Here is a 19934-nt window from a genome sequence, read left to right on the forward strand (position 1 = left end):
TTAATCGGGATGCATTGGGCCACGCTCCATGGAATCAACTTCATTCAATCAAGCTGGATGGAATCCACTGCATTTAATCGGGATGCATTTTACCATGCTGCATGGAATGTACTGCATTCAATCACGCTGCATGGAATCCACTGCATTCTCTCGAGATCCATTGGGCCACGCTGCATGGAATCCACTGCATTCAATCGGGATCCATTTATCACGCTGCATGGAATACACTGGGTTCAATCGGGATGCATTTTACCATGCTGCATCGAATCCACTGCATTGAGTGACGCTGCATGGAATCCACTGCATTCAATCGGGATGATTTGGGCCTCGCTGCATAAAATCCACTGCATTTAATCGGGATGCATTGGGCCTCACTGCATGGAATCTACTGCATTCAATCATGCTGCATGGAATCCACTGCATTCAATCATGCTGCATAAAGTCCCCTGCATTTAATAGGGTTCAATGTCTCCATGCTGCATGGAATCCACTGCATTCAATCATGCTTCATTGCAACCAGTGCATTCAATCAGGTACCATAGGGCCACGCTTCATGGAATCCACTGCATTCAATCATGCTTCATTGCAACCACTGCATTCAATCAGGAACCATTGGGCCATGCTGCATGGAATCCACTGCATTCAAACACGCTGCATGGAATCCACTGCATTCAATCGGGATGCTTTGGGCCATGCTGGATAATATCCACTGCATTCAATCGGGATTCATTGGGCCTCGCTGCCTGGAATCCACTGCATTCAATCATGCTGCATGGAATCCACTGCATTCAATCATGCTGCATAAAATCCACTGCATTCAATAGGGTTCCATTTCTTCACGCTGCATGGCATACACTGCATTCAAACACGCTGCATGGAACCCACTGCATTCAATCGAGATCCATTGGGCCACGCTGCATGGAATCCACTGCATTCAATTGGGATCCATTGTGCCACGATGCATGGAATTCACTGCAATCAATCAGAATCCACTGCACCACACTGCATGGAATCCACTGCATTCAATCGAGATCCATTGGGCCACGCTGCGTGGAATCCACTGCATTCAATCGAGATCCATTGGGCCACGCTGCATGGAATCGACTGCATTCAATCGTGATCCATTTAACCCCGCTGAATGGAATCCACTGCATCAATCGGGATGCATTTTATCATGCTGCCTGGAATCCACTGCATTCAATGACACTGCATGGAATCCACTGCATCAATCGGGATGCATTTTACCATGCTGCATGGAATACACTGCATTCAATGACACTGCATGGAATCCACTGCATCAATCGGGATGCATTTTACCATGCTGCATGGAATCCACTGCATTCAATGACACTGCATGGAATCTACTGCATTCACTCGGGATCCATTTAGCCATGCTGCATGTATTCCACTGCGTTTAATCGGGATGCATTTTACCATGCTGCATGGAATCCACTGCATTCAGTGATGCTGCATGGAATGCACTACATTCAATCGGGATGCTTTGGGCCATGCTGCATAAAATCCACTGCATTTAATCGGGATGCATTGGGCCACGCTCCATGGAATCAACTGCATTCAATCAAGCTGGATGGAATCCACTGCATTTAATCGGGATGCATTTTACCACGCTGCATGGAATATACTGCATTCAATCACGCTGCATGGAATTCACTGCATTCAATTGGGATCCATTGCACCACGATGCATGGAATCCACTGCGTTCAATTAAAATCCATTGCACCACACTGCATGGAATCCACTGCAATCTCTCGAGATCCATTGGGCCACGCTGCATGGAATCCACTGCATTCAATCGGGATCCATTTAGCCACGCTGCATGGAATACTCTTCGTTCAATCGGGATGCATTTAACCATGCTGCATCGAATCCACTGCATTCAGTGACGCTGCATGGAATCCACTGCATTCAATCGGGATGCTTTGGGCCTCGCTGCATAAAATCCACTGCATTTAATCGGGATGCATTGGGCCTCACTGCATGGAATCTACTGCATTCAATCATGCTGCATGGAATCCACTGCATTCAATCATGCTGCATAAAATCCCCTGCATTAAATAGGGTTCAATTTCTCCATGCTGCATGGAATCCACTGCATTCAATCATGCTTCATTGCAACCAGTGCATTCAATCGGGTACCATAGGGCCACGCTTCATGGAATCCACTGCATTCAATCATGCTTCATTGCAACCACTGCATTCAATCGGGAACCATTGGGCCATGCTGCATGGAATCCACTGCATTCAAACACGCTGCATGGAATCCACTGCATTCAATCGGGATGCTTTGGGCCCTGCTGGATAATATCCACTGCATTCAATCGGGATTCATTGGGCCTCGCTGCCTGGAATCCACTGCATTCAATCATGCTGCATGGAATCCACTGCATTCAATCATGCTGCATAAAATCCACTGCATTCAATAGGGTTCCATTTCTTCACGCTGCATGGAATCCACTGCATTCAAACACGCTGCATGGAATCCACTGCATTCAATCAGAATCCACTCCACCACACTGCACGGCGTCCACTGCATTCAATCGAGATCCATTGGGCCACGCTGCATGGAATACACTGCATTCAATCGAGATCCATTGGGCCACGCTGCATGGAATCCACTGCATTCAATCGAGATCCATTGGGCCACGCTGCATGGAATACACTGCATTCAATCGGGATCCATTTAACCCCGCTGCATGGAATCCACTGCATCAATCGGGATGCATTTTACCATGCTGCCTGGAATCCACTGCATTCAATGACACTGCATCGAATCCACTGCATCCATCGGTATGCATTTTACCATGCTGCATGGAATCCACTGCATTCAATGACACTGCATGGAATCTACTGCATTCACTCGGGGGCCATTTAGCCATGCTTCATGGAATACACTGCGTTCAATCGGGATGCATTTTACCATGCTGCCTGGAATCCACTGCATTCAGTGATGCTGCATGGAATGCACTACCTTCAATCGGGATGCTTTGGGCCATGCTGCATAAAATCCACTGCATTTAATCGGGATGCATTGGGCCACGCTCCATGGAATCAACTGCATTCAATCAAGCTGGATGGAATCCACTGCATTTAATCGGGATGCATTTTACCACGCTGCATGGAATATACTGCATTCAATCACGCTGCATGGAATTCACTGCATTCAATTGGGATCCATTGCACCACGATGCATGGAATCCACTGCGTTCAATTTAAATCCATTGCACCACACTGCATGGAATCCACTGCAATCTCTCGAGATCCATTGGGCCACGCTGCATGGAATCCACTGCATTCAATCGGGATCCATTTAGCCACGCTGCATGGAATACTCTTCGTTCAATCGGGATGCATTTTACCATGCTGCATCGAATCCACTGCATTCAGTGACGCTGCATGGAATCCACTGCATTCAATCGGGATGCTTTGGGCCTCGCTGCATAAAATCCACTGCATTTAATCGGGATGCATTGGGCCTCACTGCATGGAATCTACTGCATTCAATCATGCTGCATGGAATCCACTGCATTCAATCATGCTGCATAAAATCCCCTGCATTGAATAGGGTTCAATGTCTCCATGCTGCATGGAATCCACTGCATTCAATCATGCTTCATTGCAACCACTGCATTCAATCGGGAACCATTGGGCCATGCTGCATGGATTCCACTGCACTCAATCGGGATCCATTGTGCCACATTGCAGGGAAACCACTGCATTCAATCGACATCCATTGCGCCATGGTGCATGGAATCCACTGCATTCAATTGGGATTCATTGGGCCTCACTGCATGGAATACACTGCGTTCAATCGAGATCCATTGGGCCACGCTGCATGGAATCCACTGCATTCAATCGGGATCCATTTCGCCATGCTTCATGGAATACACTGCGTTCAATCGGGATGCATTTTACCATGCTGCATGGAATCCACTGCATTCAGTGATGCTGCATGGAATGCACTACCTTCAATCGGGATGCTTTGGGCCATGCTGCATAAAATCCACTGCATTTAATCGGGATGCATTGGGCCACGCTCCATGGAATCAACTGCATTCAATCAAGCTGGATGGAATCCACTGCATTTAATCGGGATGCATTTTACCATGCTGCATGGAATGTACTGCATTCAATCACGCTGCATGGAATTCACTGCATTCAATTGGGATCCATTGCACCACGATGCATGGAATCCACTGCGTTCAATCAAAATCCATTGCACCACACTGCATGGAATCCACTGCATTCTCTCGAGATCCATTGGGCCACGCTGCATGGAATCCACTGCATTCAATCGGGATCCATTTATCACGCTGCATGGAATACACTGGGTTCAATCGGGATGCATTTTACCATGCTGCATCGAATCCACTGCATTCAGTGACACTGCATGGAATCCACTGCATTCAATCGGGATGCTTTGGGCCTCGCTGCATAAAATCCACTGCATTTAATCGGGATGCATTGGGCCTCACTGCATGGAATCTACTGCATTCAATCATGCTGCATGGAATCCACTGCATTCAATCATGCTGCATAAAATCCCCTGCATTTAATAGGGTTCAATTTCTCCATGCTGCATTGAATCCACTGCATTCAATCATGCTTCATTGCAACCAGTGCATTCAATCGGGTACCATAGGGCCACGCTTCATGGAATCCACTGCATTCAATCATGCTTCATTGCAACCACTGCATTCAATCGGGAACCATTGGGCCATGCTGCATGGAATCCACTGCATTCAATCGGGATCCATTGGGCCACGCTGCATGGAATCCACTGCATTCAATCGAGATCCATTGGGCCACGCTGCATGGAATACACTGCATTCAATCGGGATCCATTTAACCCCGCTGCATGGAATCCACTGCATCAATCGGGATGCATTTTACCATGCTGCCTGGAATCCACTGCATTCAATGACACTGCATGGAATCCACTGCATCAATCGGGATGCATTTTACCATGCTGCATGGAATCCACTGCATTCAATGACACTGCATGGAATCTACTGCATTCACTCGGGAGCCATTTAGCCATGCTTCATGGAATACACTGCGTTCAATCGGGATGCATTTTACCATGCTGCATGGAATCCACTGCATTCAGTGATGCTGCATGGAATGCACTACCTTCAATCGGGATGCTTTGGGCCATGCTGCATAAAATCCACTGCAGTTAATCGGGATGCATTGGGCCACGCTCCATGGAATCAACTGCATTCAATCAAGCTGGATGGAATCCACTGCATTTAATCGGGATGCATTTTACCACGCTGCATGGAATATACTGCATTCAATCACGCTGCATGGAATTCACTGCATTCAATTGGGATCCATTGCGCCACGATGCATGGAATCCACTGCGTTCAATTTAAATCCATTGCACCACACTGCATGGAATCCACTGCATTCTCTCGAGATCCATTGGGCCACGCTGCATCGAATCCACTGCATTCAATCGGGATCCATTTAACCCCGCTGCATGGAATGCACTGCGTTCAATTGGGATGCATTTTACCATGCTGCATGGAATCCACTGCATTCAATGACACTGCATGGAATCCACTCCATCAATCGGGATGCCTTTACCATTCTGCATGGAATCCACTGCATTCAGTGACGCTGCATGGAATCCACTGCAGTCAATCGGGATCCATTGTGCCACATTGCAGGGAAACCACTGCATTCAATCGACATCCATTGCGCCATGCTGCATGGAATCCACTGCATTCAATTGGGATACATTGGGCCTCACTGCATGGAATACACTGCGTTCAATCGAGATCCATTGGGCCACGCTGCATGGAATCCACTGCATTCAATCGGGATCCATTTAGCCATGCTTCATGGAATACACTGCGTTCAATCGGGATGCATTTTACCATGCTGCATGGAATCCACTGCATTCAGTGATGCTGCATGGAATGCACTACCTTCAATCGGGATGCTTTGGGCCATGCTGCTTAAAATCCACTGCATTTAATCGGGATGCATTGGGCCACGCTCCATGGAATCAATTGCATTCAATCAAGCTGGATGGAATCCACTGCATTTAATCGGGATGCATTTTACCATGCTGCATGGAATGTACTGCATTCAATCACGCTGCATGGAATTCACTGCATTCAATTGGGATCCATTGCACAACGATGCATGGAATCCACTGCGTTCAATCAAAATCCATTGCACCACACTGCATGGAATCCACTGCATTCTCTCGAGATCCATTGGGCCACGCTGCATGGCATACACTGCATTCAAACATGCTGCATGGAATCCACTGCATTCAATCGAGATCCATTGGGCCACGCTGCATGGAATCCACTGCATTCAATTGGGATCCATTGTGCCACGATGCATGGAATTCACTGCAATCAATCAGAATCCACTGTACCACACTGCATGGAATCCACTGCATTCAATCGAGATCCATTGGGCCACGCTGCATGGAATCCACTGCATTCAATCGAGATCCATTGGGCCACGCTGCATGGAATACACTGCATTCAATCGGGATCCATTTAACCCCGCTGCATGGAATCCACTGCATCAATCGGGATGCATTTTACCATGCTGCCTGGAATCCACTGCATTCAATGACACTGCATGGAATCCACTGCATCAATCGGGATGCATTTTACCATGCTGCATGGAATCCACTGCATTCAATGACACTGCATGGAATCTACTGCATTCACTCGGGAGCCATTTAGCCATGCTTCATGGAATACACTGCGTTCAATCGGGATGCATTTTACCATGCTTCATGGAATCCACTGCATTCAGTGATGCTGCATGGAATGCACTACCTTCAATCGGGATGCTTTGGGCCATGCTGCATAAAATCCACTGCATTTAATCGGGATGCATTGGGCCACGCTCCATGGAATCAACTGCATTCAATCAAGCTGGATGGAATCCACTGCATTTAATCGGGATGCATTTTACCACGCTGCATGGAATATACTGCATTCAATCACGCTGCATGGAATTCACTGCATTCAATTGGGATCCATTGCACCACGATGCATGGAATCCACTGCGTTCAATTTAAATCCATTGCACCACACTGCATGGAATCCACTGCAATCTCTCGAGATCCATTGGGCCACGCTGCATGGAATCCACTGCATTCAATCGGGATCCATTTAGCCACGCTGCATGGAATACTCTTCGTTCAATCGGGATGCATTTTACCATGCTGCATCGAATCCACTGCATTCAGTGACGCTGCATGGAATCCACTGCATTCAATCGGGATGCTTTGGGCCTCGCTGCATAAAATCCACTGCATTTAATCGGGATGCATTGGGCCTCACTGCATGGAATCTACTGCATTCAATCATGCTGCATGGAATCCACTGCATTCAATCATGCTGCATAAAATCCCCTGCATTGAATAGGGTTCAATGTCTCCATGCTGCATGGAATCCACTGCATTCAATCATGCTTCATTGCAACCACTGCATTCAATCGGGAACCATTGGACCATGCTGCATGGAATCCACTGCAGTCAATCGGGATCCATTGTGCCACATTGCAGGGAAAGCACTGCATTCAATCGACATCCATTGCGCCATGCTGCATGGAATCCACTGCATTCAATTGGGATTCATTGGGCCTCACTGCATGGAATACACTGCGTTCAATCGAGATCCATTGGGCCACGCTGCATGGAATCCACTGCATTCAATCGGGATCCATTTAGCCATGCTTCATGGAATACACTGCGTTCAATCGGGATGCATTTTACCATGCTGCATGGAATCCACTGCATTCAGTGATGCTGCATGGAATGCACTACCTTCAATCGGGATGCTTTGGGCCATGCTGCATAAAATCCACTGCATTTAATCGGGATGCATTGGGCCACGCTCCATGGAATCAACTGCATTCAATCAAGCTGGATGGAATCCACTGCATTTAATCGGGATGCATTTTACCATGCTGCATGGAATGTACTGCATTCAATCACGCTGCATGGAATTCACTGCATTCAATTGGGATCCATTGCACCACGATGCATGGAATCCACTGGGTTCAATCAAAATCCATTGCACCACACTGCATGGAATCCACTGCATTCTCTCGAGATCCATTGGGCCACGCTGCATGGAATCCACTGCATTCAATCGGGATCCATTTATCACGCTGCATGGAATACACTGGGTTCAATCGGGATGCATTTTACCATGCTGCATCGAATCCACTGCATTCAGTGACACTGCATGGAATCCACTGCATTCAATCGGGATGCTTTGGGCCTCGCTGCATAAAATCCACTGCATTTAATCGGGATGCATTGGGCCTCACTGCATGGAATCTACTGCTTTCAATCATGCTGCATGGAATCCACTGCATTCAATCATGCTGCATAAAATCCCCTGCATTTAATAGGGTTCAATTTCTCCATGCTGCATGGAATCCACTGCATTCAATCATGCTTCATTGCAACCAGTGCATTCAATCGGGTATCATAGGGCCACGCTTCATGGAATCCACTGCATTCAATCATGCTTCATTGCAACCACTGCATTCAATCGGGAACCATTGGGCCATGCTGCATGGAATCCACTGCATTCAATCGGGATCCATTGGGCCACGCTGCATGGAATCCACTGCATTCAATCGAGATCCATTGGGCCACGCTGCATGGAATACACTGCATTCAATCGGGATCCATTTAACCCCGCTGCATGGAATCCACTGCATCAATCGGGATGCATTTTACCATGCTGCCTGGAATCCACTGCATTCAATGACACTGCATGGAATCTACTGCATTCACTCGGGATCCATTTAGCCATGCTGCATGTAATCTACTGCGTTTAATCGGGATGCATTATACCATGCTGCATGGAATCCACTGCATTCAGTGATGCTGCATGGAATGCACTACATTCAATCGGGATGCTTTGGGCCATGCTGCATAAAATCCACTGCATTTAATCGGGATGCATTGGGCCACGCTCCATGGAATCAACTGCATTCAATCAAGCTGGATGGAATCCACTGCATTTAATCGGGATGCATTTTACCACGCTGCATGGAATATACTGCATTCAATCACGCTGCATGGAATCCACTGCGTTCAATTTAAATCCATTGCACCACACTGCATGGAATCCACTGCAATCTCTCGAGATCCATTGGGCCACGCTGCATGGAATCCACTGCATTCAATCGGGATCCATTTAGCCACGCTGCATGGAATACTCTTCGTTCAATCGGGATGCATTTTACCATGCTGCATCGAATCCACTGCATTCAGTGACGCTGCATGGAATCCACTGCATTCAATCGGGATGCTTTGGGCCTCGCTGCATAAAATCCACTGCATTTAATCGGGATGCATTGGGCCTCACTGCATGGAATCTACTGCATTCAATCATGCTGCATGGAATCCACTGCATTCAATCATGCTGCATAAAATCCCCTGCATTGAATAGGGTTCAATGTCTCCATGCTGCATGGAATCCACTGCATTCAATCATGCTTCATTGCAACCACTGCATTCAATCGGGAACCATTGGGCCATGCTGCATGGAATCCACTGCAGTCAATCGGGATCCATTGTGCCACATTGCAGGGAAACCACTGCATTCAATCGACATCCATTGCGCCATGGTGCATGGAATCCACTGCATTCAATTGGGATACATTGGGCCTCACTGCATGGAATACACTGCGTTCAATCGAGATCCATTGGGCCACGCTGCATGGAATCCACTGCATTCAATCGGGATCCATTTCGCCATGCTTCATGGAATACACTGCGTTCAATCGGGATGCATTTTACCATGCTGCATGGAATCCACTGCATTCAGTGATGCTGCATGGAATGCACTACCTTCAATCGGGATGCTTTGGGCCATGCTGCATAAAATCCACTGCATTTAATCGGGATGCATTGGGCCACGCTCCATGGAATCAACTGCATTCAATCAAGCTGGATGGAATCCACTGCATTTAATCGGGATGCATTTTACCATGCTGCATGGAATGTACTGCATTCAATCACGCTGCATGGAATTCACTGCATTCAATTGGGATCCATTGCACAACGATGCATCGAATCCACTGGGTTCAATCAAAATCCATTGCACCACACTGCATGGAATCCACTGCATTCTCTCGAGATCCATTGGGCCACGCTGCATGGAATCCACTGCATTCAATCGGGATCCATTTATCACGCTGCATGGAATACACTGGGTTCAATCGGGATGCATTTTACCATGCTGCATCGAATCCACTGCATTCAGTGACACTGCATGGAATCCACTGCATTCAATCGGGATGCTTTGGGCCTCGCTGCATAAAATCCACTGCATTTAATCGGGATGCATTGGGCCTCACTGCATGGAATCTACTGCATTCAATCATGCTGCATGGAATCCACTGCATTCAATCATGCTGCATAAAATCCCCTGCATTGAATAGGGTTCAATTTCTCCATGCTGCATGGAATCCACTGCATTCAATCATGCTTCATTGCAACCAGTGCATTCAATCGGGTACCAAGGGCCACGCTTGATGGAATCCACTGCATTCAATCATGCTTCATTGCAACCATTGCATTCAATCGGGAACCATTGGGCCATGCTGCATGGAATCCACTGCATTCAAACACGCTGCATGGAATCCACTGCATTCAATCGGGATGCTTTGGGCCATGCTGGATAATATCCACTGCATTCAATCGGGATTCATTGGGCCTCGCTGCCTGGAATCCACTGCATTCAATCATGCTGCATGGAATCCACTGCATTCAATCATGCTGCATAAAATCCACTGCATTCAATAGGGTTCCATTACTTCACGCTGCATGGCATACACTGCATTCAAACATGCTGCATGGAATCCACTGCATTCAATCGAGATCCATTGGGCCACGCTGCATGGAATCCACTGCATTCAATTGGCATCCATTGTGCCACGATGCATGGTATTCACTGCATTCAATCAGACTCCACTGCACCACACTGCATGGAATCCACTGCATTCAATCGAGATCCATTGGGCCACGCTGCATGGAATCCACTGCATTCAATCGAGATCCATTGGGCCACGCTGCATGGAATACACTGCATTCAATCGGGATCCATTTAACCCCGCTGCATGGAATCCACTGCATCAATCGGGATGCATTTTACCATGCTGCCTGGAATCCACTGCATTCAATGACACTGCATGGAATCCACTGCATCAATCGGGATGCATTTTACCATGCTGCATGGAATCCAGTGCATTCAATGACACTGCATGGAATCTACTGCATTCACTCGGGATCCATTTAGCCATGCTGCATGTAATCCACTGCGTTTAATCGGGATGCATTTTACCATAATGCATGGAATCCACTGCATTCAGTGATGCTGCATGGAATGCACTACCTTCAATCGGGATGCTTTGGGCCATGCTGCATAAAATCCACTGCATTTAATCGGGATGCATTGGGCCACGCTCCATGGAATCAACTGCATTCAATCAAGCTGGATGGAATCCACTGCATTTAATCGGGATGCATTTTACCACGCTGCATGGAATATACTGCATTCAATCACGCTGCATGGAATTCACTGCATTCAATTGGGATCCATTGCGCCACGATGCATGGAATCCACTGCGTTCAATTTAAATCCATTGCACCACACTGCATGGAATCCACTGCATTCTCTCGAGATCCATTGGGCCACGCTGCATCGAATCCACTGCATTCAATCGGGATCCATTTAACCCCGCTGCATGGAATGCACTGCGTTCAATTGGGATGCATTTTACCATGCTGCATGGAATCCACTGCATTCAATGACACTGCATGGAATCCACTGCATCAATCGGGATGCATTTTACCATGCTGCATGGAATCCACTGCATTCAGTGACGCTGCATGGAATCCACTGCAGTCAATCGGGATCCATTGTGCCACATTGCAGGGAAACCACTGCATTCAATCGACATCCATTGCGCCATGCTGCATGGAATCCACTGCATTCAATTGGGATACATTGGGCCTCACTGCATGGAATACACTGCGTTCAATCGAGATCCATTGGGCCACGCTGCATGGAATCCACTGCATTCAATCGGGATCCATTTAGCCATGCTTCATGGAATACACTGCGTTCAATCGGGATGCATTTTACCATGCTGCATCGAATCCACTGCATTCAGTGACGCTGCATGGAATCCACTGCATTCAATCGGGATGCTTTGGGCCTCGCTGCATAAAATCCACTGCATTTAATCGGGATGCATTGGGCCTCACTGCATGGAATCTACTGCATTCAATCATGCTGCATGGAATCCACTGCATTCAATCATGCTGCATAAAATCCCCTGCATTTAATAGGGTTCAATTTCTCCATGCTGCATGGAATCCACTGCATTCAATCATGCTTCATTGCAACCAGTGCATTCAATCGGGTACCATAGGGCCACGCTTCATGGAATACACTGCATTCAATCATGCTTCATTGCAACCACTGCATTCAATCGGGAACCATTGGGCCATGCTGCATGGAATCCACTGCATTCAAACACGCTGCATGGAATCCACTGCATTCAATCGGGATGCTTTGGGCGATGCTGGATAATATCCACTGCATTCAATCGGGATTCATTGGGCCTCGCTGCCTGGAATCCACTGCATTCAATCATGCTGCATCGAATCCACTGCATTCAATCATGCTGCATAAAATCCACTGCATTCAATAGGGTTCCATTTCTTCACGCTGCATGGAATACACTGCATTCAGTGATGCTGCATGGAATGCAGTACCTTCAATCGGGATGCTTTGGGCCATGCTGCATAAAATCCACTGCAGTTAATCGGGATGCATTGGGCCACGCTCCATGGAATCAACTGCATTCAATCAAGCTGGATGGAATCCACTGCATTTAATCGGGATGCATTTTACCACGCTGCATGGAATATACTGCATTCAATCACGCTGCATGGAATTCACTGAATTCAATTGGGATCCATTGCGCCATGATGCATGGAATCCACTGCGTTCAATTAAAATCCATTGCACCACACTGCATGGAATCCACTGCATTCTCTCGAGATCCATTGGGCCACGCTGCATCGAATCCACTGCATTCAATCGGGATCCATTTAACCCCGCTGCATGGAATGCACTGCGTTCAATTGGGATGCATTTTACCATGCTGCATGGAATCCACTGCATTCAGTGATGCTGCATGGAATGCACTACCTTCAATCGGGATGCTTTGGGCCATGCTGCATAAAATCCACTGCATTTAATCGGGATGCATTGGGCCACGCTCCATGGAATAAACTGCATTCAATCAAGCTGGATGGAATCCACTGCATTTAATCGGGATGCATTTTACCACGCTGCATGGAATATACTGCATTCAATCACGCTGCATGGAATTCACTGCATTCAATTGGGATCCATTGCGCCACGATGCATGGAATCCACTGCGTTCAATTTAAATCCATTGCACCACACTGCATGGAATCCACTGCATTCTCTCGAGATCCATTGGGCCACGCTGCATCGAATCCACTGCATTCAATCGGGATCCATTTAACCCCGCTGCATGGAATGCACTGCGTTCAATTGGGATGCATTTTACCATGCTGCATGGAATCCACTGCATTCAATGACACTGCATGGAATCCACTCCATCAATCGGGATGCATTTTACCATTCTGCATGGAATCCACTGCATTCAGTGACGCTGCATGGAATCCACTGCAGTCAATCGGGATCCATTGTGCCACATTGCAGGGAAACCACTGCATTCAATCGACATCCATTGCGCCATGCTGCATGGAATCCACTGCATTCAATTGGGATTCATTGGGCCTCACTGCATGGAATACACTGCGTTCAATCGAGATCCATTGGGCCACGCTGCATGGAATCCACTGCATTCAATCGGGATCCATTTAGCCATGCTTCATGGAATACACTGCGTTCAATCGGGATGCATTTTACCATGCTGCATGGAATCCACTGCATTCAGTGATGCTGCATGGAATGCACTACCTTCAATCGGGATGCTTTGGGCCATGCTGCATAAAATCCACTGCATTTAATCGGGATGCATTGGGCCACGCTCCATGGAATCAACTGCATTCAATCAAGCTGGATGGAATCCACTGCATTTAATCGGGATGCATTGGGCCTCACTGCATGGAATCTACTGCATTCAATCATGCTGCATGGAAACCACTGCATTCAATCATGCTGCATAAAATCCCCTGCATTTAATAGGGTTCAATTACTCCATGCTGCATGGAATCCACTGCATTCAATCATGCTTCATTGCAACCAGTGCATTCAATCGGGTACCATAGGGCCACGCTTCATGGAATCCACTGCATTCAATCATGCTTCATTGCAACCACTGCATTCAATCGGGAACCATTGGGCCATGCTGCATGGAATCCACTGCATTCAAACACGCTGCATGGAATCCACTGCATTCAATCGGGATGCTTTGGGCCATGCTGGATAATATCCACTGCATTCAATCGGGATTCATTGGGCCTCGCTGCCTGAAATCCACTGCATTCAATCATGCTGCATCGAATCCACTGCATTCAATCATGCTGCATAAAATCCACTGCATTCAATAGGGTTCCATTTCTTCACGCTGCATGGCATACACTGCATTCAAACACGCTGCATGGAATCCACTGCATTCAATCGAGATCCATTGGGCCACGCTGCATGGAATCCACTGCATTCAATTGGGATCCATTGTGCCACGATGCATGGAATTCACTGCAATCAATCAGAATCCACTCCACCACACTGCACGGAGTCCACTGCATTCAATCGAGATCCATTGGGCCACGCTGCATGGAATCCACGGCATTCAATCTGGATCCATTTAACCCCGCTGCATGGAATCCACTGCATCAATCGGGATGCATTTTATCATGCTGCCTGGAATTCATTGCATTCATTGACACTGCATGGAATCCACTGCATCAATCGGGATGCATTTAACCATGCTGCATGGAATCCACTGCATTCAATGACAATGCATGGAATCCACTGCATCAATCGTGACACATTTTACCATGCTGCATTGAATCCACTGCATTCAATGACACTGCTTGGAATCCACTGCATTCACTCGGGATCCATTTAGCCATGCTTCATGGAATACACTGCGTTCAATCGGGATGCATTTTACCATGCTGCATGGAATCCACTGCATTCAGTGATGCTGCATGGAATGCACTACCTTCAATCGGGATGCTTTGGGCCATGCTGCATAAAATCCACTGCATTTAATCGGGATGCATTGGGCCACGCTCCATGGAATCAACTGCATTCAATCAAGCTGGATGGAATCCACTGCATTTAATCGGGATGCATTTTACCACGCTGCATGGAATATACTGCATTCAATCACGCTGCATGGAATTCACTGCATTCAATTTGGATCCATTGCACAACGATGCATCGAATCCACTGCGTTCAATCAAAATCCATTGCACCACACTGCATGGAATCCACTGCATTCTCTCGAGATCCATTGGGCCACGCTGCATGGAATCCACTGCATTCAATCGGGATCCATTTATCACGCTGCATGGAATACACTGGGTTCAATCGGGATGCATTTTACCATGCTGCATCGAATCCACTGCATTCAATGACGCTGCATGGAATCCACTGCATTCAATCGGGATGCTTTGGGCCTCGCTGCATAAAATCCACTGCATTTAATCGGGATGCATTGGGCCTCACTGCATGGAATCTACTGCATTCAATCATGCTGCATGGAATCCACTGCATTCAATCATGCTGCATAAAATCCCCTGCATTTAATAGGGTTCAATTTCTCCATGCTGCATGGAATCCACTGCATTCAATCATGCTTCATTGCAACCAGTGCATTCAATCGGGTACCATAGGGCCACGCTTCATGGAATCCACTGCATTCAATCATGCTTCATTGCAACCACTGCATTCAATCGGGAACCATTGGGCCATGCTGCATGGAATCCACTGCATTCAAACATGCTGCATGGAATCCACTGCATTCAATCGGGATGCTTTGGGCCATGCTGGATAATATCCACTGCATTCAATCGGGATTCATTGGGCCTCGCTGCCTGGAATCCACTGCATTCAATCATGCTGCATCGAATCCACTGCATTCAATCATGCTGCATAAAATCCACTGCATTCAATAGGGTTCCATTTCTTCACGCTGCATGGAATACACTGCATTCAGTGATGCTGCATGGAATGCAGTACCTTCAATCGGGATGCTTTGGGCCATGCTGCATAAAATCCACTGCAGTTAATCGGGATGCATTGGGCCACGCTCCATGGAATCAACTGCATTCAATCAAGCTGGATGGAATCCACTGCATTTAATCGGGATGCATTTTACCACGCTGCATGGAATATACTGCATTCAATCACGCTGCATGGAATTCACTGCATTCAATTGGGATCCATTGCGCCACGATGCATGGAATCCACTGCGTTCAATTAAAATCCATTGCACCACACTGCATGGAATCCACTGCATTCTCTCGAGATCCATTGGGCCACGCTGCATCGAATCCACTGCATTCAATCGGGATCCATTTAACCCCGCTGCATGGAATGCACTGCGTTCAATTGGGATGCATTTTACAATGCTGCATGGAATCCACTGCATTCAGTGATGCTGCATGGAATGCACTACCTTCAATCGGGATGCTTTGGGCCATGCTGCATAAAATCCACTGCATTTAATCGGGATGCATTGGGCCACGCTCCATGGAATCAGCTGCATTCAATCAAGCTGGATGGAATCCACTGCATTTAATCGGGATGCATTTTACCACGCTGCATGGAATATACTGCATTCAATCACGCTGCATGGAATTCACTGCATTCAATTGGGATCCATTGCGCCACGATGCATGGAATCCACTGCGTTCAATTTAAATCCATTGCACCACACTGCATGGAATCCACTGCATTCTCTCGAGATCCATTGGGCCACGCTGCATCGAATCCACTGCATTCAATCGGGATCCATTTAACCCCGCTGCATGGAATGCACTGCGTTCAATTGGGATGCATTTTACCATGCTGCATGGAATCCACTGCATTCAATGACACTGCATGGAATCCACTGCATCCATCGGGATGCATTTTACCATGCTGCATGGAATCCACTGCATTCAGTGACGCTGCATGGAATCCACTGCAGTCAATCGGGATCCATTGTGCCACATTGCAGGGAAACCACTGCATTCAATCGACATCCATTGCGCCATGCTGCATGGAATCCACTGCATTCAATTGGGATTCATTGGGCCTCACTGCATGGAATCCACTGCGTTCAATCGAGATCCATTGGGCCACGCTGCATGGAATCCACTGCATTCAATCGGGATCCATTTCGCCATGCTTCATGGAATACACTGCGTTCAATCGGGATGCATTTTACCATGCTGCATGGAATCCACTGCATTCAGTGATGCTGCATGGAATGCACTACCTTCAATCGGGATGCTTTGGGCCATGCTGCATAAAATCCACTGCATTTAATCGGGATGCATTGGGCCACGCTCCATGGAATCAACTGCATTCAATCAAGCTGGATGGAATCCACTGCATTTAATCGGGATGAATTTTACCATGCTGCATGGAATGTACTGCATTCAATCACGCTGCATGGAATTCACTGCATTCAATTGGGATCCATTGCACAATGATGCATCGAATCCACTGCATTCAATCAAAATCCATTGCACCACACTGCATGGAATCCACTGCATTCTCTCGAGATCCATTGGACCACGCTGCATGGAATCCACTGCATTCAATCGGGATCCATTTATCACGCTGCATAGAATACACTGGGTTCAATCGGGATGCATTTAACCATGCTGCATCTAATCCACTGCATTCAGTGACGCTGCATGGAATCCACTGCATTTAATCGGGATGCATTGGGCCTCACTGCATGGAATCTACTGCATTCAATCATGCTGCATGGAAACCACTGCATTCAATCATGCTGCTTAAAATCCACTGCATTTAATAGGGTTCAATTTCTCCATGCTGCATGGAATCCACTGCATTCAATCATGCTTCATTGCAACCAGTGCATTCAATCGGGTACCATAGGGCCACGCTTCATGGAATCCACTGCATTCAATCATGCTTCATTGCAACCACTGCATTCAATCGGGAACCATTGGGCCATGCTGCATGGAATCCACTGCATTCAAACACGCTGCATGGAATCCACTGCATTCAATCGGGATGCTTTGGGCCATGCTGGATAATATCCACTGCATTCAATCGGGATTCATTGGGCCTCGCTGCCTGAAATCCACTGCATTCAATCATGCTGCATCGAATCCACTGCATTCAATCATGCTGCATAAAATCCACTGCATTCAATAGGGTTCCATTTCTTCACGCTGCATGGAATACACTGCATTCAAACACGCTGCATGGAATCCACTGCATTCAATCGAGATCCATTGGGCCACACTGCATGGAATCCACTGCATTCAATTGGGATCCATTGTGCCACGATGCATGGAATTCACTGCAATCAATCAGAATCCACTGCACCACACTGCATGGAATCCACTGCATTCAATCGAGATCCATTGGGCCACGCTGCATGGAATCCACTGAATTCAATCGAGATCCATTGGGCCACGCTGCATGGAATCCACTGCATTCAATCGGGATCCATTTAACCCCGCTGCATGGAATCCACTGCATCAATCGGGATGCATTTTATCATGCTGCCTGGAATCCACTGCATTCATTGACACTGCATGGAATCCACTGCATCAATCGGGATGCATTTTACCATGCTGCATGGAATCCACTGCATTCAATGACACTGCATGGAATCCAAGGCATCAATCGGGATGCATTTTACCATGCTGCATGGAATCCACTGCATTCAATGACACTGCATGGAATCTACTGCATTCACTCGGGATCCATTTAGCCATGCTGCATGTAATCCACTGCGTTTAATCGGGATGCATTTTACCATGCTGCATGGAATCCACTGCATTCAGTGATGCTGCATGGAATGCACTATATTCAATCGGGATGCTTTGGGCCATGCTGCATAAAATCCACTGCATTTAATCGGGATGCATTGGGCCATGCTCCATGGAATCAATTGCATTCAACCAAGCTGGATGGAATCCACTGCATTTAATCGGGATGCATTTTACCACGCTGCATGGAATATACTGCATTCAATCACGCTGCATGGAATTCACTGCATTCAATTGGGATCCATTGCACCACGATGCATGGAATCCACTGCGTTCAATTAAAATCCATTGCACCACACTGCATGGAATCCACTGCATTCTCTCGAGATCCATTGGGCCACGCTGCATCGAATCCACTGCATTCAATCGGGATCCATTTAACCCCGCTGCATGGAATGCACTGCGTTCAATTGGGATGCATTTTACCATGCTGCATGGAATCCACTGCATTCAATGACACTGCATGGAATCCACTGCATCCATCGGGATGCATTTTACCATGCTGCATGGAATCCACTGCATTCAGTGACGCTGCATGGAATCCACTGCAGTCAATCGGGATCCATTGTGCCACATTGCAGGGAAACCACTGCATTCAATCGACATCCATTGCGCCATGCTACATGGAATCCACTGCATTCAATTGGGATTCATTGGGCCTCACTGCATGGAATCCACTGCGTTCAATCGAGATCCATTGGGCCACGCTGCATGGAATCCACTGCATTCAATCATGCTTCATTGCAACCACTGCATTCAATCGGGAACCATTGGGCCATGCTGCATGGAATCCACTGCATTCAAACACGCTGCATGGAATCCACTGCATTCAATCGGGATGCTTTGGGCCATGCTGGATAATATCCACTGCATT

Source organism: Sus scrofa, chromosome 15 (genome assembly GCF_054392235.1).
Source record: "Sus scrofa isolate SSC_HxYL_T2T_F1_AM1 chromosome 15, Sscrofa_HxYL_maternal_Yorkshire_Landrace_v2.0, whole genome shotgun sequence".
NCBI lineage: Eukaryota > Metazoa > Chordata > Mammalia > Artiodactyla > Suidae > Sus > Sus scrofa.